Below are 11,965 nucleotides of genomic sequence, written 5' to 3'. Positions count from 1 at the left end.
ATTGTTCCATTAACTGATAAATTACAAATAGGAGTTTCGGTTGCTTTTTTCTTTGTTATGACCATTGTTTCTGTTTTCTTTTTATTTAATTCCATGCCAAATATCTTGCTTTTCGTACACACAATATCTAATATGTTCTGCAGTTTTACGTCCGAGTCGGCTATCAAAACGGTGTCGTCAGCATATCGTATGTGGTTAATGTTGTTTCCTCCAATACTAATACCCCTTTCATCTTCAATGTGTCTTAAAATTATTTCGCTGTATAATGAGAAAAGGTCAGGTGATAACACACAACCTTGTCTTACTCCTTTCTTAATGGGCGTGTAGTCACTGCAGTCATCATTCATCCTGATAGCAGCTGATTGTTCGTAATATAAATTTTGAATGATTCTTAGATCTTTGTCGTCTATTCCAATTCTGTCGAGCATGCATAACATTTCATTGTGTTGAACTCTATCAAAAGCTTTTTTATAGTCGATGAAGCACAAGTACAGGTCTTTTTGCATTTCGATTGATCTTTGAGCGAGGTTTTTCAGAATGAAGACCGCATTCCTTGTTCCTTTATCAGGCATAAACCCATATTGGCATTCGTTTATTTCTGGTTGTAATTTGTTTCTAACTCTGTTCATGATGACTCTCAGCAGTAGTTTAATAATATGGGACGGCATCCAGGCCGGATAGCGACTGTCAAAACAGCGACTGTCATAATGGCGACTTCATAATAGCGACTTCATAATAGCGACTTCATAATTTTTGGATTTATATCATGCCAGTCAGCAGGTTTTGACTTGGAGGCCAAATTTCGAGGTCGCTGTTTTTAATTAATCGAGTTCTTGATGAATCGCTGTCGTGTAGTCGCTCTATTGACAGTCGCTGTTTTTAATTAATCGCTGTCGTGTGGTCGCTCTATTGACAGTCGCTGTTCTGACAGTCGCTATTTGGAACCCGAGCCATATGGGACATCAGACTAATCAATCAATCAAGTTTATTTTCGGCATAGCTCCACATTCATTTTCAAAGTACACATCAGGAGATATAACAAATAGCTTTTTTTTTTATATGGAAACTACACCATGGAGGCACCGAAAAAACCACGCGGTTATCTAAGTCAAGGTGCCCCACATGGGATGTTTTACTGGATACAATATATAATTGGATTAATAGTACAGAAAAAGGTTGCCAGAAAAAGGTTATCAAGGTTGCCAGATGGGTAAATTATGCAATAAACATTGACATAATACAGTGAAAGTTAAAACTACTTAGTAACACGAATAAAAACTCCCACATAAACCAGACAAAAATTTGGTAAAAAATGATGCAGTTCTAAGTTTATATTTATTTATTTATTATAAATAAAAAGTATAAAACTAATTGCAAATTTTGCGACTTTTTCAGTAGCCTACTACTGTAACTCGGCCTTGGGTGTGACGTTGCGATTCTACGCAAACTACGTCAACAATTAATAAGCCTAATAGCAACAATCACTGACTTATTACAATTCTTAGGCCAGCGATCGAGTAGTTAAAAGTAAAAGTTAGCAATACCAACTATATACCTTTACCCAGGTTGCTTATAGTAATTATTTTTTGCAACATCATTGATCAAAAACTTCATTTTTTTCAAGTACACAAAAAGTGATCTTGAAAGTGATCTTGATCTTCAAGATCACAATCTTGATCTTGATCTTCAAGATCACATAGTATGGTGATCTTGATCTTGATCTTCAAGATCACCTATTCTTGGTGATCTTGATCTTCAAGATCACCAATACTTCAAGATCACCAATACAATACTCTTCAAGATCACCAATCACCAATACAAGATCACCAATACTGGTGATCTTGCCCATCTCTGGGCATGTGGAACAAATTTAAACAAGTTGTACAACAATGACATTTTGGATAAGTTGGTTGGCTACCTTTGAAAGAAAGCTACCCAGCAAACTTGAGCTGCAAACCAGAACGAATCACCCCATGATATTTACTCAAGGAAATCATTGATTGCAACTTTTGCAACACTTTTCCAAATATTTTTGTTGCTTTGAAAATTTGTTACCTAAACCAGTACCTCAAACAGTTGCGAGTTGAAGACTTGGTTTTAGCACACAGAAATTTGTAAGATTTGTTTACGCACTACCACGACTCAAAACCGAGTGAACAGTTTATGCATGTTGTGCATCAACTTAGACCTTGTAAAATCTTTATTGTTTGATGGCTTGATTGGTTGAATCTTTAGCCTCGGACTGGGAAAGCTTCTTGCAGAGCTTAATCCTGGCAGTTTCGCATACTTGTAGAGGCTTTGAATTACTGACGCAGGCCCGGTCGCAACTTTTGAAAAGGTACCATTATAAAATCCCCTTTCAACTTGGTTTGGTAATTACAGAAGAAAAAAGAGCAACAGCTGTGGTGGGAAGCAAACCCACGTCAATGTAATTACTACCACCGCCCTAACCCAATGCGCCAAGCCAGCCGATGGGGAACGAATGACTAAACCGAGCTAAAATATACGTTTTCCTTTGTTGCTCAGAGGGGATTTTTTTATGGTACCTTTTCAAAAGTTGCGGCCCGGTCACCGAGATTGACAGAGTGAAGTTTTCGATTGTTGAAGCCTTGTTGCCAGGGAATTATTCCATCCATTAGATGCCGCTGAATGGAGAGCAGTCCTTAACGTGCGTTGCTCAAGCGCACACCCCGAGAGTCGAACCGGCGCCGCTATTGATCTTGAAGTTTCTTCATTTCAGAAGTGACGCGCTAACCAATTGAGCTATCGGGGCGGTACGCGCTAACCAATTGAGCTATCGGGGCGTGATTCGTAACTTTGCATTACAAAAGGTTCGGAATGGATTGAACGCTTTGTTAAGCTATTGTCATTGCCTGCATTGTGTGTTTACAATTTTTCCTCTATCTACTGTATAGACTATACCGGTACTAAAATTACCACCTATAACAATTTCGATTCACAACATGACTGGAACCAACGCAGATGCAGTGACGCAGACTTGTCAAGGGAGGAGACGTTATCACCGACCCAAAAGCGGCTCTTGCAGGATTCCACACAACGAAACAGACAAGAATTCATCAGCAAACACGTCCACATTGCCTCAACACTAGACAGTTTGAACAAACTATACTGCATTCTTTGGATATGGTGCATTTTTCTTGGAAGTGTCTTTATTTTGGGCCGGAAAATTGTATTGGTGCGGGACCTAAATTCTCTTCTCAACGGCCGTGGCCAAAGGCACCATGTATGAGATGTGTATGTGCACATCATATAACTTTACTGCAAGTCTTTCAAGAGAAAATATTGAGCAACAATGGCAATTTTGGTGCAAGTGTAGTCGAGTGATTTTGGTTGATTTTCATAATTATTGAAAGAAGTTTTTTCATATAGGGATATACGTTGTTTAACCGTACCTGTTACTGGCGTAGACCCTATGGTTTCGCCCTCTTCTAATTCAGCATTTCACATAGAAGCAGTGACGCTAGAAACCTGAGATTTCTTGACTTTTACTTTTTTTTCTTGCCCCAATTTTTAATCCCGATTATGTTGGTATCGGATAATTGTGAAGTTCACAATAAACCTTTTGTCACAGCCAGTTATGAAATGCAAGAAATTTGCTGATATTCAATAACTTGATTGACAGTTTACTATTAGCGTGCGGTTTCATTTTGTGTTTGTTACTCATTGCGCGACGGTGCTAAAATTTCATTTCTTAGCCAGGCAGCAAAATCCGTCATTTTTACATTGACTCAACGTCGATTTTGTTGTCTGGGTAGGGAGTCGGTCTTTGACGCGATATGAATCATTCTTTGCTGGCAGACAATAATTAATTAGGAAGGTAATATGTTATTTGCGCAAATTGCTTTGTAGTGCAAAAAGTGCATGGAATACTGTTTGCACAGAAACGGAAAAACAAATTTGATGAAATTCTGTGTTCAATGCAAGAAGACTTTCAAAATAAAATGTGAACTGAGAAATTTGACCAAGAAATGGCGAAAATAGGTCAAAAGCCGAGTCTTTTATCACCTTTTCTACGTAAAATACACAATCACGAATATATTTTGCAAAATAAATTGATTGAAGTGATAGATAACTTGATGGCGTTTGACCAACGGCATACTTTTTCCCGTTGTTATTTGATTAGCAATAAGAGAGACGGTAACGACTAGAACATCACACAACTCAGGCGAAAGAGAAAATTGAAAAAAGAAAACTAATCGGGAAAAATGATGGTTTGCGAAAATGAGAGAATTGAAAGTAGTTACTTTTAGCGCCAAAAACTTGAGAATGCGATGTTTTAACTATTTCCCGATTAGTTTTTTTTTCAATTTTCTCTTTCGCCTTAGTTGTGTGATGTTCTAGTCGTTACCAAGAGAAACGTAGACCTGATGGTCTCGGCTAGTAACTCTTGCCGCCAAAAGGAAGCAGTAACAGATACGGTTAAAATCGAAACTTTAAAGGAATTCAATTTCACGATGAGGAAAGTAACAAAACTGAAAAAGTTTTGGGGCCCACTTTTAGTATTGTTTTCCTAGGGATACTTTCCTAGGATCCCTATGTTTCCCGACCAGTCATGATTTCCCTCGAAGGCCCTGGGTATTGGAATCAATGGTCTGATCAGAGGTTCCAAGTAGGCTGAAAAACTTGTCATTTCATTGTTTCAAAAAAGAGATCAAAACGTTAATTTTACAAAGCTACAGTGCATGTAAGTGATATGTTACGGAAATCAACTTGTCAGTTTCATATGCAATATTACATTTTGTCGGAAACTCGAGCAATCTCTGCTTGCTTCTTAGAATTTTGTGTTTACATTATCTTAAATATGTTTTTTTTTGTGCGTATGGTGAAGCGCGGGAACGTTTTAACGTTTTATTTTTTTCTCTTGTATTTTAAACGGCAAAATCGTCATTTCGTATGGTGGCAATTGACTAGTAGACCGTATGGTCGTCTCTTTGTCTCCCTGTCGGTATGGGAACTTATGTAACTTTTGCATTGCGTACATCACTTTTACTTGCACATTTCAAACATGTAGGCTACTCGTCGTCGTCGTCGTGTGAGCGTCTGGGGCCGAGGGTCTATCCTTTTACCACCCCAGATTCACGATGTTCCCGGACTACACTGGAAGGCTACTAGAGAGCAGCCAGTCTTTGGTTTCATCATCCATGACACGCAGACCTTCCACCCAAGTAGTATTTTGAAGTTCATGGAGAAAAAGCAACAAAATAGAAGAATGGTTGAATCATTTTTTTTCAAGACAGGTCTGTACAACTATGAAAAGTAGGCTAAGTTATGTGAAGATTTGCTTGAAGAATTTACAGTCACATTTTCTGACTTCAAAATGATTGAAATTGAATTAAAATTATTCAGTGACCCAGTTTCATTTCAGTGTGATAAAGCGCCACCCGAATTCCAACTTGAACTGATTGAACTGCGAAGTCGAGAAAGTTTGAAAACTTTCCACAGAGAACACACTCTTCCTTTATTATATAAAGAATTACATTCATGTAATAAATTTAATAAATTGGTTAATTTGTCCAGAAAGTTAGGCTATTGCGCATGTGGGGCAGCACATATTGTTGCGAGCAGTTATTTTTATCCATGAAAAACATCAAAAACTGCAGAAAGAAACAGACTGACCGACAAACACTTAGTAAACATCCTAAGAATCAAGACAACGTCCTATAATGCAAATGTTGATAACCTGTTAGCTAGAAAACAATGTCAAAAATCTCATTGACTTTGTATTGCGGGAATAAATTTTTGTTTCTTTCTATATGTGTGTTATTTGTTCCTATTTTCAAAGATGAAATTAATTGTTTTTAATTGTTTCTTTATGTTACCACTTTTCTTGAAATTTAATAGGTCCTGCGGCCCATTGATTTATTCCAAGTGACAATGTGGCCCACTATAATAAAAGGTTGGACATCCCTGGGCTAAACCATTGGTCCATTGATTGATTGATTGGATAGGCACTGATGCACTTTCCCAAAACAATAACGCAATCATGCATGCATTACATCACATATGTTTGTAGCGCTATCATGCGTGAAATATGACATTACTGATGTAGGGGAGATAGGGGACCTATGGACCCAAGGGACCTATGGAACCATTGGAATATTTCGCCATCTAGTGTCCGTTTTGCTGCGCTATTTATGTTGTGGAACCGAGATGTCTCTCTTTCTTGTCAGCACATGTTAGTTTGGCTAGCAGCAGCGAAAGTTACCTCTTCATCGTTAAAACGTTTTTTTAGGGCATGAAAGTAAAAAAAGACAGGTCATTATTTTTTGAAGTTTAGCAATCACAACAAGAATTTTCAGAAAGCTTTTGTAGTTATATCGAAAGCTTATTTGAGCTGTTTACAGGTACCATCAAGGTTATAGCTGCTAGTCTGATCGTTAGTGCTAATCTGAGTGTACAATTGAAAATGGCTGCCTGGGGACCTATGGTCCACCATGGGGTGGGGACCTATGGGGCAGTGGTCCATAGGTCCCTGACTAAGGCGATGTTGCTTGTTGTTTATTTGTTGACTTTGTTTGTTCAGATATATCAATAAATTATTGTGTGTGCCCTTATAAATGCTTCTCAACAATGCCAACTTTTAAAAAAAGCAAGAACATGAGAAGATTGTTTACTGACGAGCAACTAAAATTAGCTGTGAAAGATGTTATCGATAAACGTCAAACTCTTAGAGGTGCTGTAGCTGTTTATGGTGTGCCCAAAACGACTCTCTCAAGATACATTCGACAAGCAAGAAAGCATGGTACAGAAGAAATTTCCAAGCAAAGCATGGTAACTAAACAGGTAAATATCACCAAAGCATATTAATAATAATAATGTTAGTTTTTATATAGCGCTGTATTCATCGCAGAATGCGTTGCTCCTCAGCGCTTTACAAAACAGACAGTGTCAATGCAGCCGTATAGAGGCACAACTGAGTACATTATTACCCGAATCCACTCCATTGTTCAGTGCCAAGCAGGAATTAGATTCAGTACCATTTTTAAAAAGTCTTTGGTATGACCCGACAAGGTATCGAACCCATGCCTACCGATTCAGAGGCGGGCGCACTAACCACTAAGCCACCGAACCGTTTTATTAACGAAACTAGCTAACATTATTGCGGATCTATCATAATTTTAGCATAAAGTAAAAGCAAAATTATCACACAGTTGTAATGCTAAAAGACTTTAATAGCGTGAGCTTTCTCCTATATACCATTTTAGCATAAAGGGTTAAAGACCTACTGAATTTTTAAAATCGATATTTATTTTTAGATTTTCACTGAAGAGGAAGAACAGACGTTATTGAAATACATCACGCAATCTTCAAAGATGTTCTACGGCCTTTCTAAAATCAAAATCAGGCAATTAGCTTTCAAATTTGCAGTGAGGAAACAGTTAGCGATTCCTAAAAGTTGGGAGGTTCACCAGGCTGCCGGTGAAGACTGGCTTCGTGGATTCAGAAAAAGAGCTGGAAACATAAGTCTTCGACATCCCAAATCAACAAGCTTAGCTCGTACTATGGGATTCAACAGAATTGCTGTAAATGCGTTCTTTGAAAACTTGAAAGAAGTATTGTTCCGTGGTCTTAGCTCTGTTCCTCCTCAAAATATTTTTAATTTAGATGAAACTGGCATGTCCACTGTTGTGAGCTCTGGTAAAGTTCTTGCACAGAAAGGCATAAAGCAAGTCAGCCGAATTTCTTCTTCTGAACGTGGCGTTAATGTGACCATGTGCTGTTGCATTAGCGCTACAGGACATGCTCTTCCTCCTGTCTACATATTTCCCAGGGTTCATTTTCAAGATCGTATGTTAAAAGGTGCTCCTCCGGGAAGCCTTGGATTGGCATGTAACTCCGGATGGATGAATAGCGAATTATTTCCACAAGCTTTAGCTCATTTTATTGAACATATGAACATCTCCAAAAGCAAACCTGGAGTGCTTTTAATGGATAATCATGTTAGCCATATTTCTCTAGAAGCTATTGACCTTGCCAAAGAAACGGGTTGTCGTTGCTTACTTTCCCACCGCATTGTAGCCACAAACTGCAGCCTCTGGATGTTTGTGTGTACGGCCCTTTTAAAAAATATTATGGCTCTTTTATCGACTCGTGGTTGAGCCAGCACAGTGGACGCCCAGTTACTATTTACGAGACAGCCGAACTGTCTGGGCAAGCTTTTGCCAGAGCTTTCTCAATTCAAAACATTGTTTCTTCTTTTAGAGCTACGGGAATATATCCTTTTAATCCAGACATTTTCCCAGATGATGTTTTTTTGCCTTCAGTTGTCACTGACATTCCACTTGAAGAAGGAACTCCTGCTAATAATTTATCCGATGGCATTTGGGCAACCGATGTTGAAATTGATGATGAAACTCTCCTAACGTCTATTCTGCCATATCCGAGAGTGTCATCCACAGCAAAGCGAAGTACCAGAACGAAATCAAAAACAGCCATCATCACTGACACTCCAGAGAAAGAAAGGATTTCATCACTGCGAAAGAAAAAAGTACCAGTGTCTTCCAATCGAGCCAAAGTGTCAGTGTTTACTAAACGAGCACAGCAGCTCTCTTCCAGTAGCGACAATGATCTGGCCATGTCTCTCCATTCCGACACTGAATATGATGAGGAATCATCAAGCGCTGAAGACAGCGATTACCAGGAAAGGCAAACAGCAGAAGATTGTGGCCAAGAGTCGCTTGCAGATCTTGTAAAAGTTGGCGATCACATCATCGTGAAGGTATTCACAAACGGAAAACGACACCAAAATTTTATAGCGGTTATTACAGATGGACCAGATAATGATGGTGATTTTGATGTCAAATATATGAAGCGCTCTCAGAAGATTACGGGTGGTTTTTTGTTTCCAGAGGAAGATGACCTGGCATCAGTAAAAGGTGCTGACATCGTTCGTATTCTGTCTGCGCCAATACCTTGTGCTGCTACAAAACGTCTGTCTGGAATTTTTAAGTTTGAAGGAAATCTTGCACATTATGGATTGTAAATCTGTAACTGACAAATACTCTTCACCTTTGATTTTATTTTGTGCATTTATTGTCCAGTAATTACAACCTATTGTCGCAAAATCTCTGTATGCTCTAATAAACAGAAGAAACAGTGATATTAAAAGTAAAAATCAAGTTAATTGTACAGCACCTTTAACAATATTTTTCTAAAAATGCGTGTTCCATAGGTCCCCGACCATGTCCCATAGGTCCCCATCCGTGGGGACCTATGGAACACTTGAGTCACGTTTTAAATATATAAAAAAATATAACAAATAGTTATTGAAATCTTCTTATTTTTCGCAGTTAGGTAGAGTGTGGATTGCAGTATTAGAAAAACACTACTTTGGCCAACGTGTGCTGACATGTATCGCTAAATTTCAAAAAAATTGAATTTGGTTCCATAGGTCCCCTACCTCCCCTACATTACTCTTTGACATTATTGATGTACTCAGTTTGGATTTAGTGCCTACCGGGTCCTGGTGGCTACTGCCTACAGTTGTAGAGCGATAAATAATGGTTGGTTTTGAATCTTTATCCTCGGACTGACAAAGCCTTGCTAGGTTATTCCTGGTAGTTTCGCATACTTGTGGAAGTGGAGGCTCTTGACGCAGGGCCAGTTACCGAGATTGACAGAGTGAAGTTTTCCAATTGTTGAAGTGTTGTTGCCAGGGAACTATTCCATTCACAACACTAAGTGCCGCTGAATGAAGAGCACTCCTGAAATGCGTTGCTCAAGTGCACACACCGAGAGCCGAACCAGCGCGTGTGTAGCCTACTTGAGCCGGGCGCGTAACCACTGAGCTAACGGGGCGGACAATAGTTGGTAAAACCATAACATTGTTATTATTCCTCCAGGCTCCAGCTCAGTGGACGAATGGTTGATGTCTTCGGCTCTGGTAGATCTTAGATCGATTCGGGTGCAACCTAGTTCGTACCCTGAACAGTTCGTAACCTCAATTCGTACTCCAAAAAGATCGAGAGAAAAAATAGCACAAAGCCGTTGATCGCAGTTTCCACAAACAAACAAACTGAAAAGATCGAGAGAAAAAAAAAACAAAGCCGAAGTCGCTGATCGCAGTTTCCGTTTTTCCGCAAACATTTAAAAATTTTTGGTAATGATCCTAAAAGTTTGCAGAAGTCGCTGATCGCAGTTTCAGCAAACATTTTAAAAGGGTTAGGGTTAGGAAAAGATCGAAAAGAAAAAATTAAAAATGGCTGAAGTCGCTGATCGGAGTTCAGTTTCCGCAAACAAACAAACTGAAAAGATCAAGAGAAAAAAATAGAACAAAGCCGAAGTCAATGATCGCAGATTCCGTTTTTCCGCAGTTTCCACAAACATTTTAAAATTTTTGGTAATGATCCTAAGAATTTGCCGAAGTCGCTGATCGCAGTTTCCGCAAACATTTTAAAAGGGGTAAGGGTTAGGAAACGATCGAGAGAAAAAAATTAAAAATAGCCGAAGTCGCTGATCGGAGTTTCGCAAACAAACAAAGTGAAAAGATCGAGAGAAAAAATAGAACTGTTTTTCCGCATTTTCCGCAAACATTTCAAAAGGGTTAGGGTTGATCGGAGTTTCCGGCTTTCCACAAACATTTTAAAATTTCTGGTCAAGATCTTAAGAGTTTTTGTTTGTTTGCGGAAACTGCGATCAGCGACTTCGGCTTTTTTTAAATTTTTTTCTCTCGATCTTTTCAGGGTACGAACTGAGGGTACGAACTGTTCAGGGTACGAACTAGGTTGCATAGCTGATCGATCGATTCCAGGTTGGGTCAAATCGAAGATTTTAAAAACCGTGCCAGATCGTATTCTTGCATAATGCAGTGAGAATAAGTTGAGGTATGGGTAGAGGAAGGTGGGGGAGCAGCGAGGAAAGGCGACATGCTGACTTCAAAGTGCTCTATTTGAGCAAACAAATTAGATATCATGGACCTGTTGCATTTTTTGAATGGAGATGTTAGTTAAACAACAACTGCCTTGAGTACGGTATGAAACTTCTTTATTTACAAAAAATGATTTTTATTCTGGGTCTAGTTAATGACCTACGGTACGTCATATAAGACCACTTTGCCTTGTACGATAAGCTATTTAATTAGTATTATATTTAGTTGTCAAGGTCGGGCAATTTTTGTAACCTTGTTAGAATGGGATGCAACCTAATTCGTACCATGAACAGTTCGTACCGTCAGTTCGTACCTTGAAAAGATCGAGAAAAAAAGTTCAAAAAAGCGAAAGTCGCTGATCGCAGTTTCCGCAAAAATTTTTCCGCAGTCTCCGCTAACCCTAACCATGAGAGTAATCTATGCTCTAGTCTAACCGAAAAAATAAAAAAAAGCGGAAGTCGCTGATCGCAGTTTCCGCAAACATTTTAAAATTTTCACCCTGAAAAGATTGAGAGAAAAGATAGCACAAAGCCGAAGTTGCTGATTGCAGTTTCCGCAAACATTTTCCCGCAGTTTGCGCTAACCCAAACCATAGACTCATAGAGCAATCTATGCTCTACCGCTCGCTGATCGGAGCTTCCGCAAACATTTTTCCGCAGTTTCCGCTAACCGCAGTTTCTACTAACCTTCACCCTAACTCTAACCACAGAGTAATCTATGCTTTAACCCTCGCTGATCGCAGTTTTTACTAACCTTCACCCTAACTCTAACCACAGAGTAATCTATGCTTTAACCCTCGCTGATCGCAGTTTCCGCTAACCTTTACCCTAACTCTAACCACAGAGTAATCTATGCTCTTCTAACCCTACCCCTCGCTGATCGGAGCTACCGCAAACATTTTTCCTCAGTTTCCGCTAACCGCAGTTTCTACTAACCTTCACCCTAACCCTAACTCTAACCACAGAGTAATCTATGCTCTAACCCTAACCCTCGCTGATCGCAGTTTCCGCTAACCTTTTCCCTAACCCTAACTCTAACCATAGAGTAATCTATGCTCTAACCCTAACCCTCGCTGAT

Source organism: Aplidium turbinatum, chromosome 11, assembly GCF_918807975.1.
Source record: "Aplidium turbinatum chromosome 11, kaAplTurb1.1, whole genome shotgun sequence".
NCBI lineage: Eukaryota > Metazoa > Chordata > Ascidiacea > Aplousobranchia > Polyclinidae > Aplidium > Aplidium turbinatum.
Note: the sequence above shows the minus strand (reverse complement) of the source record.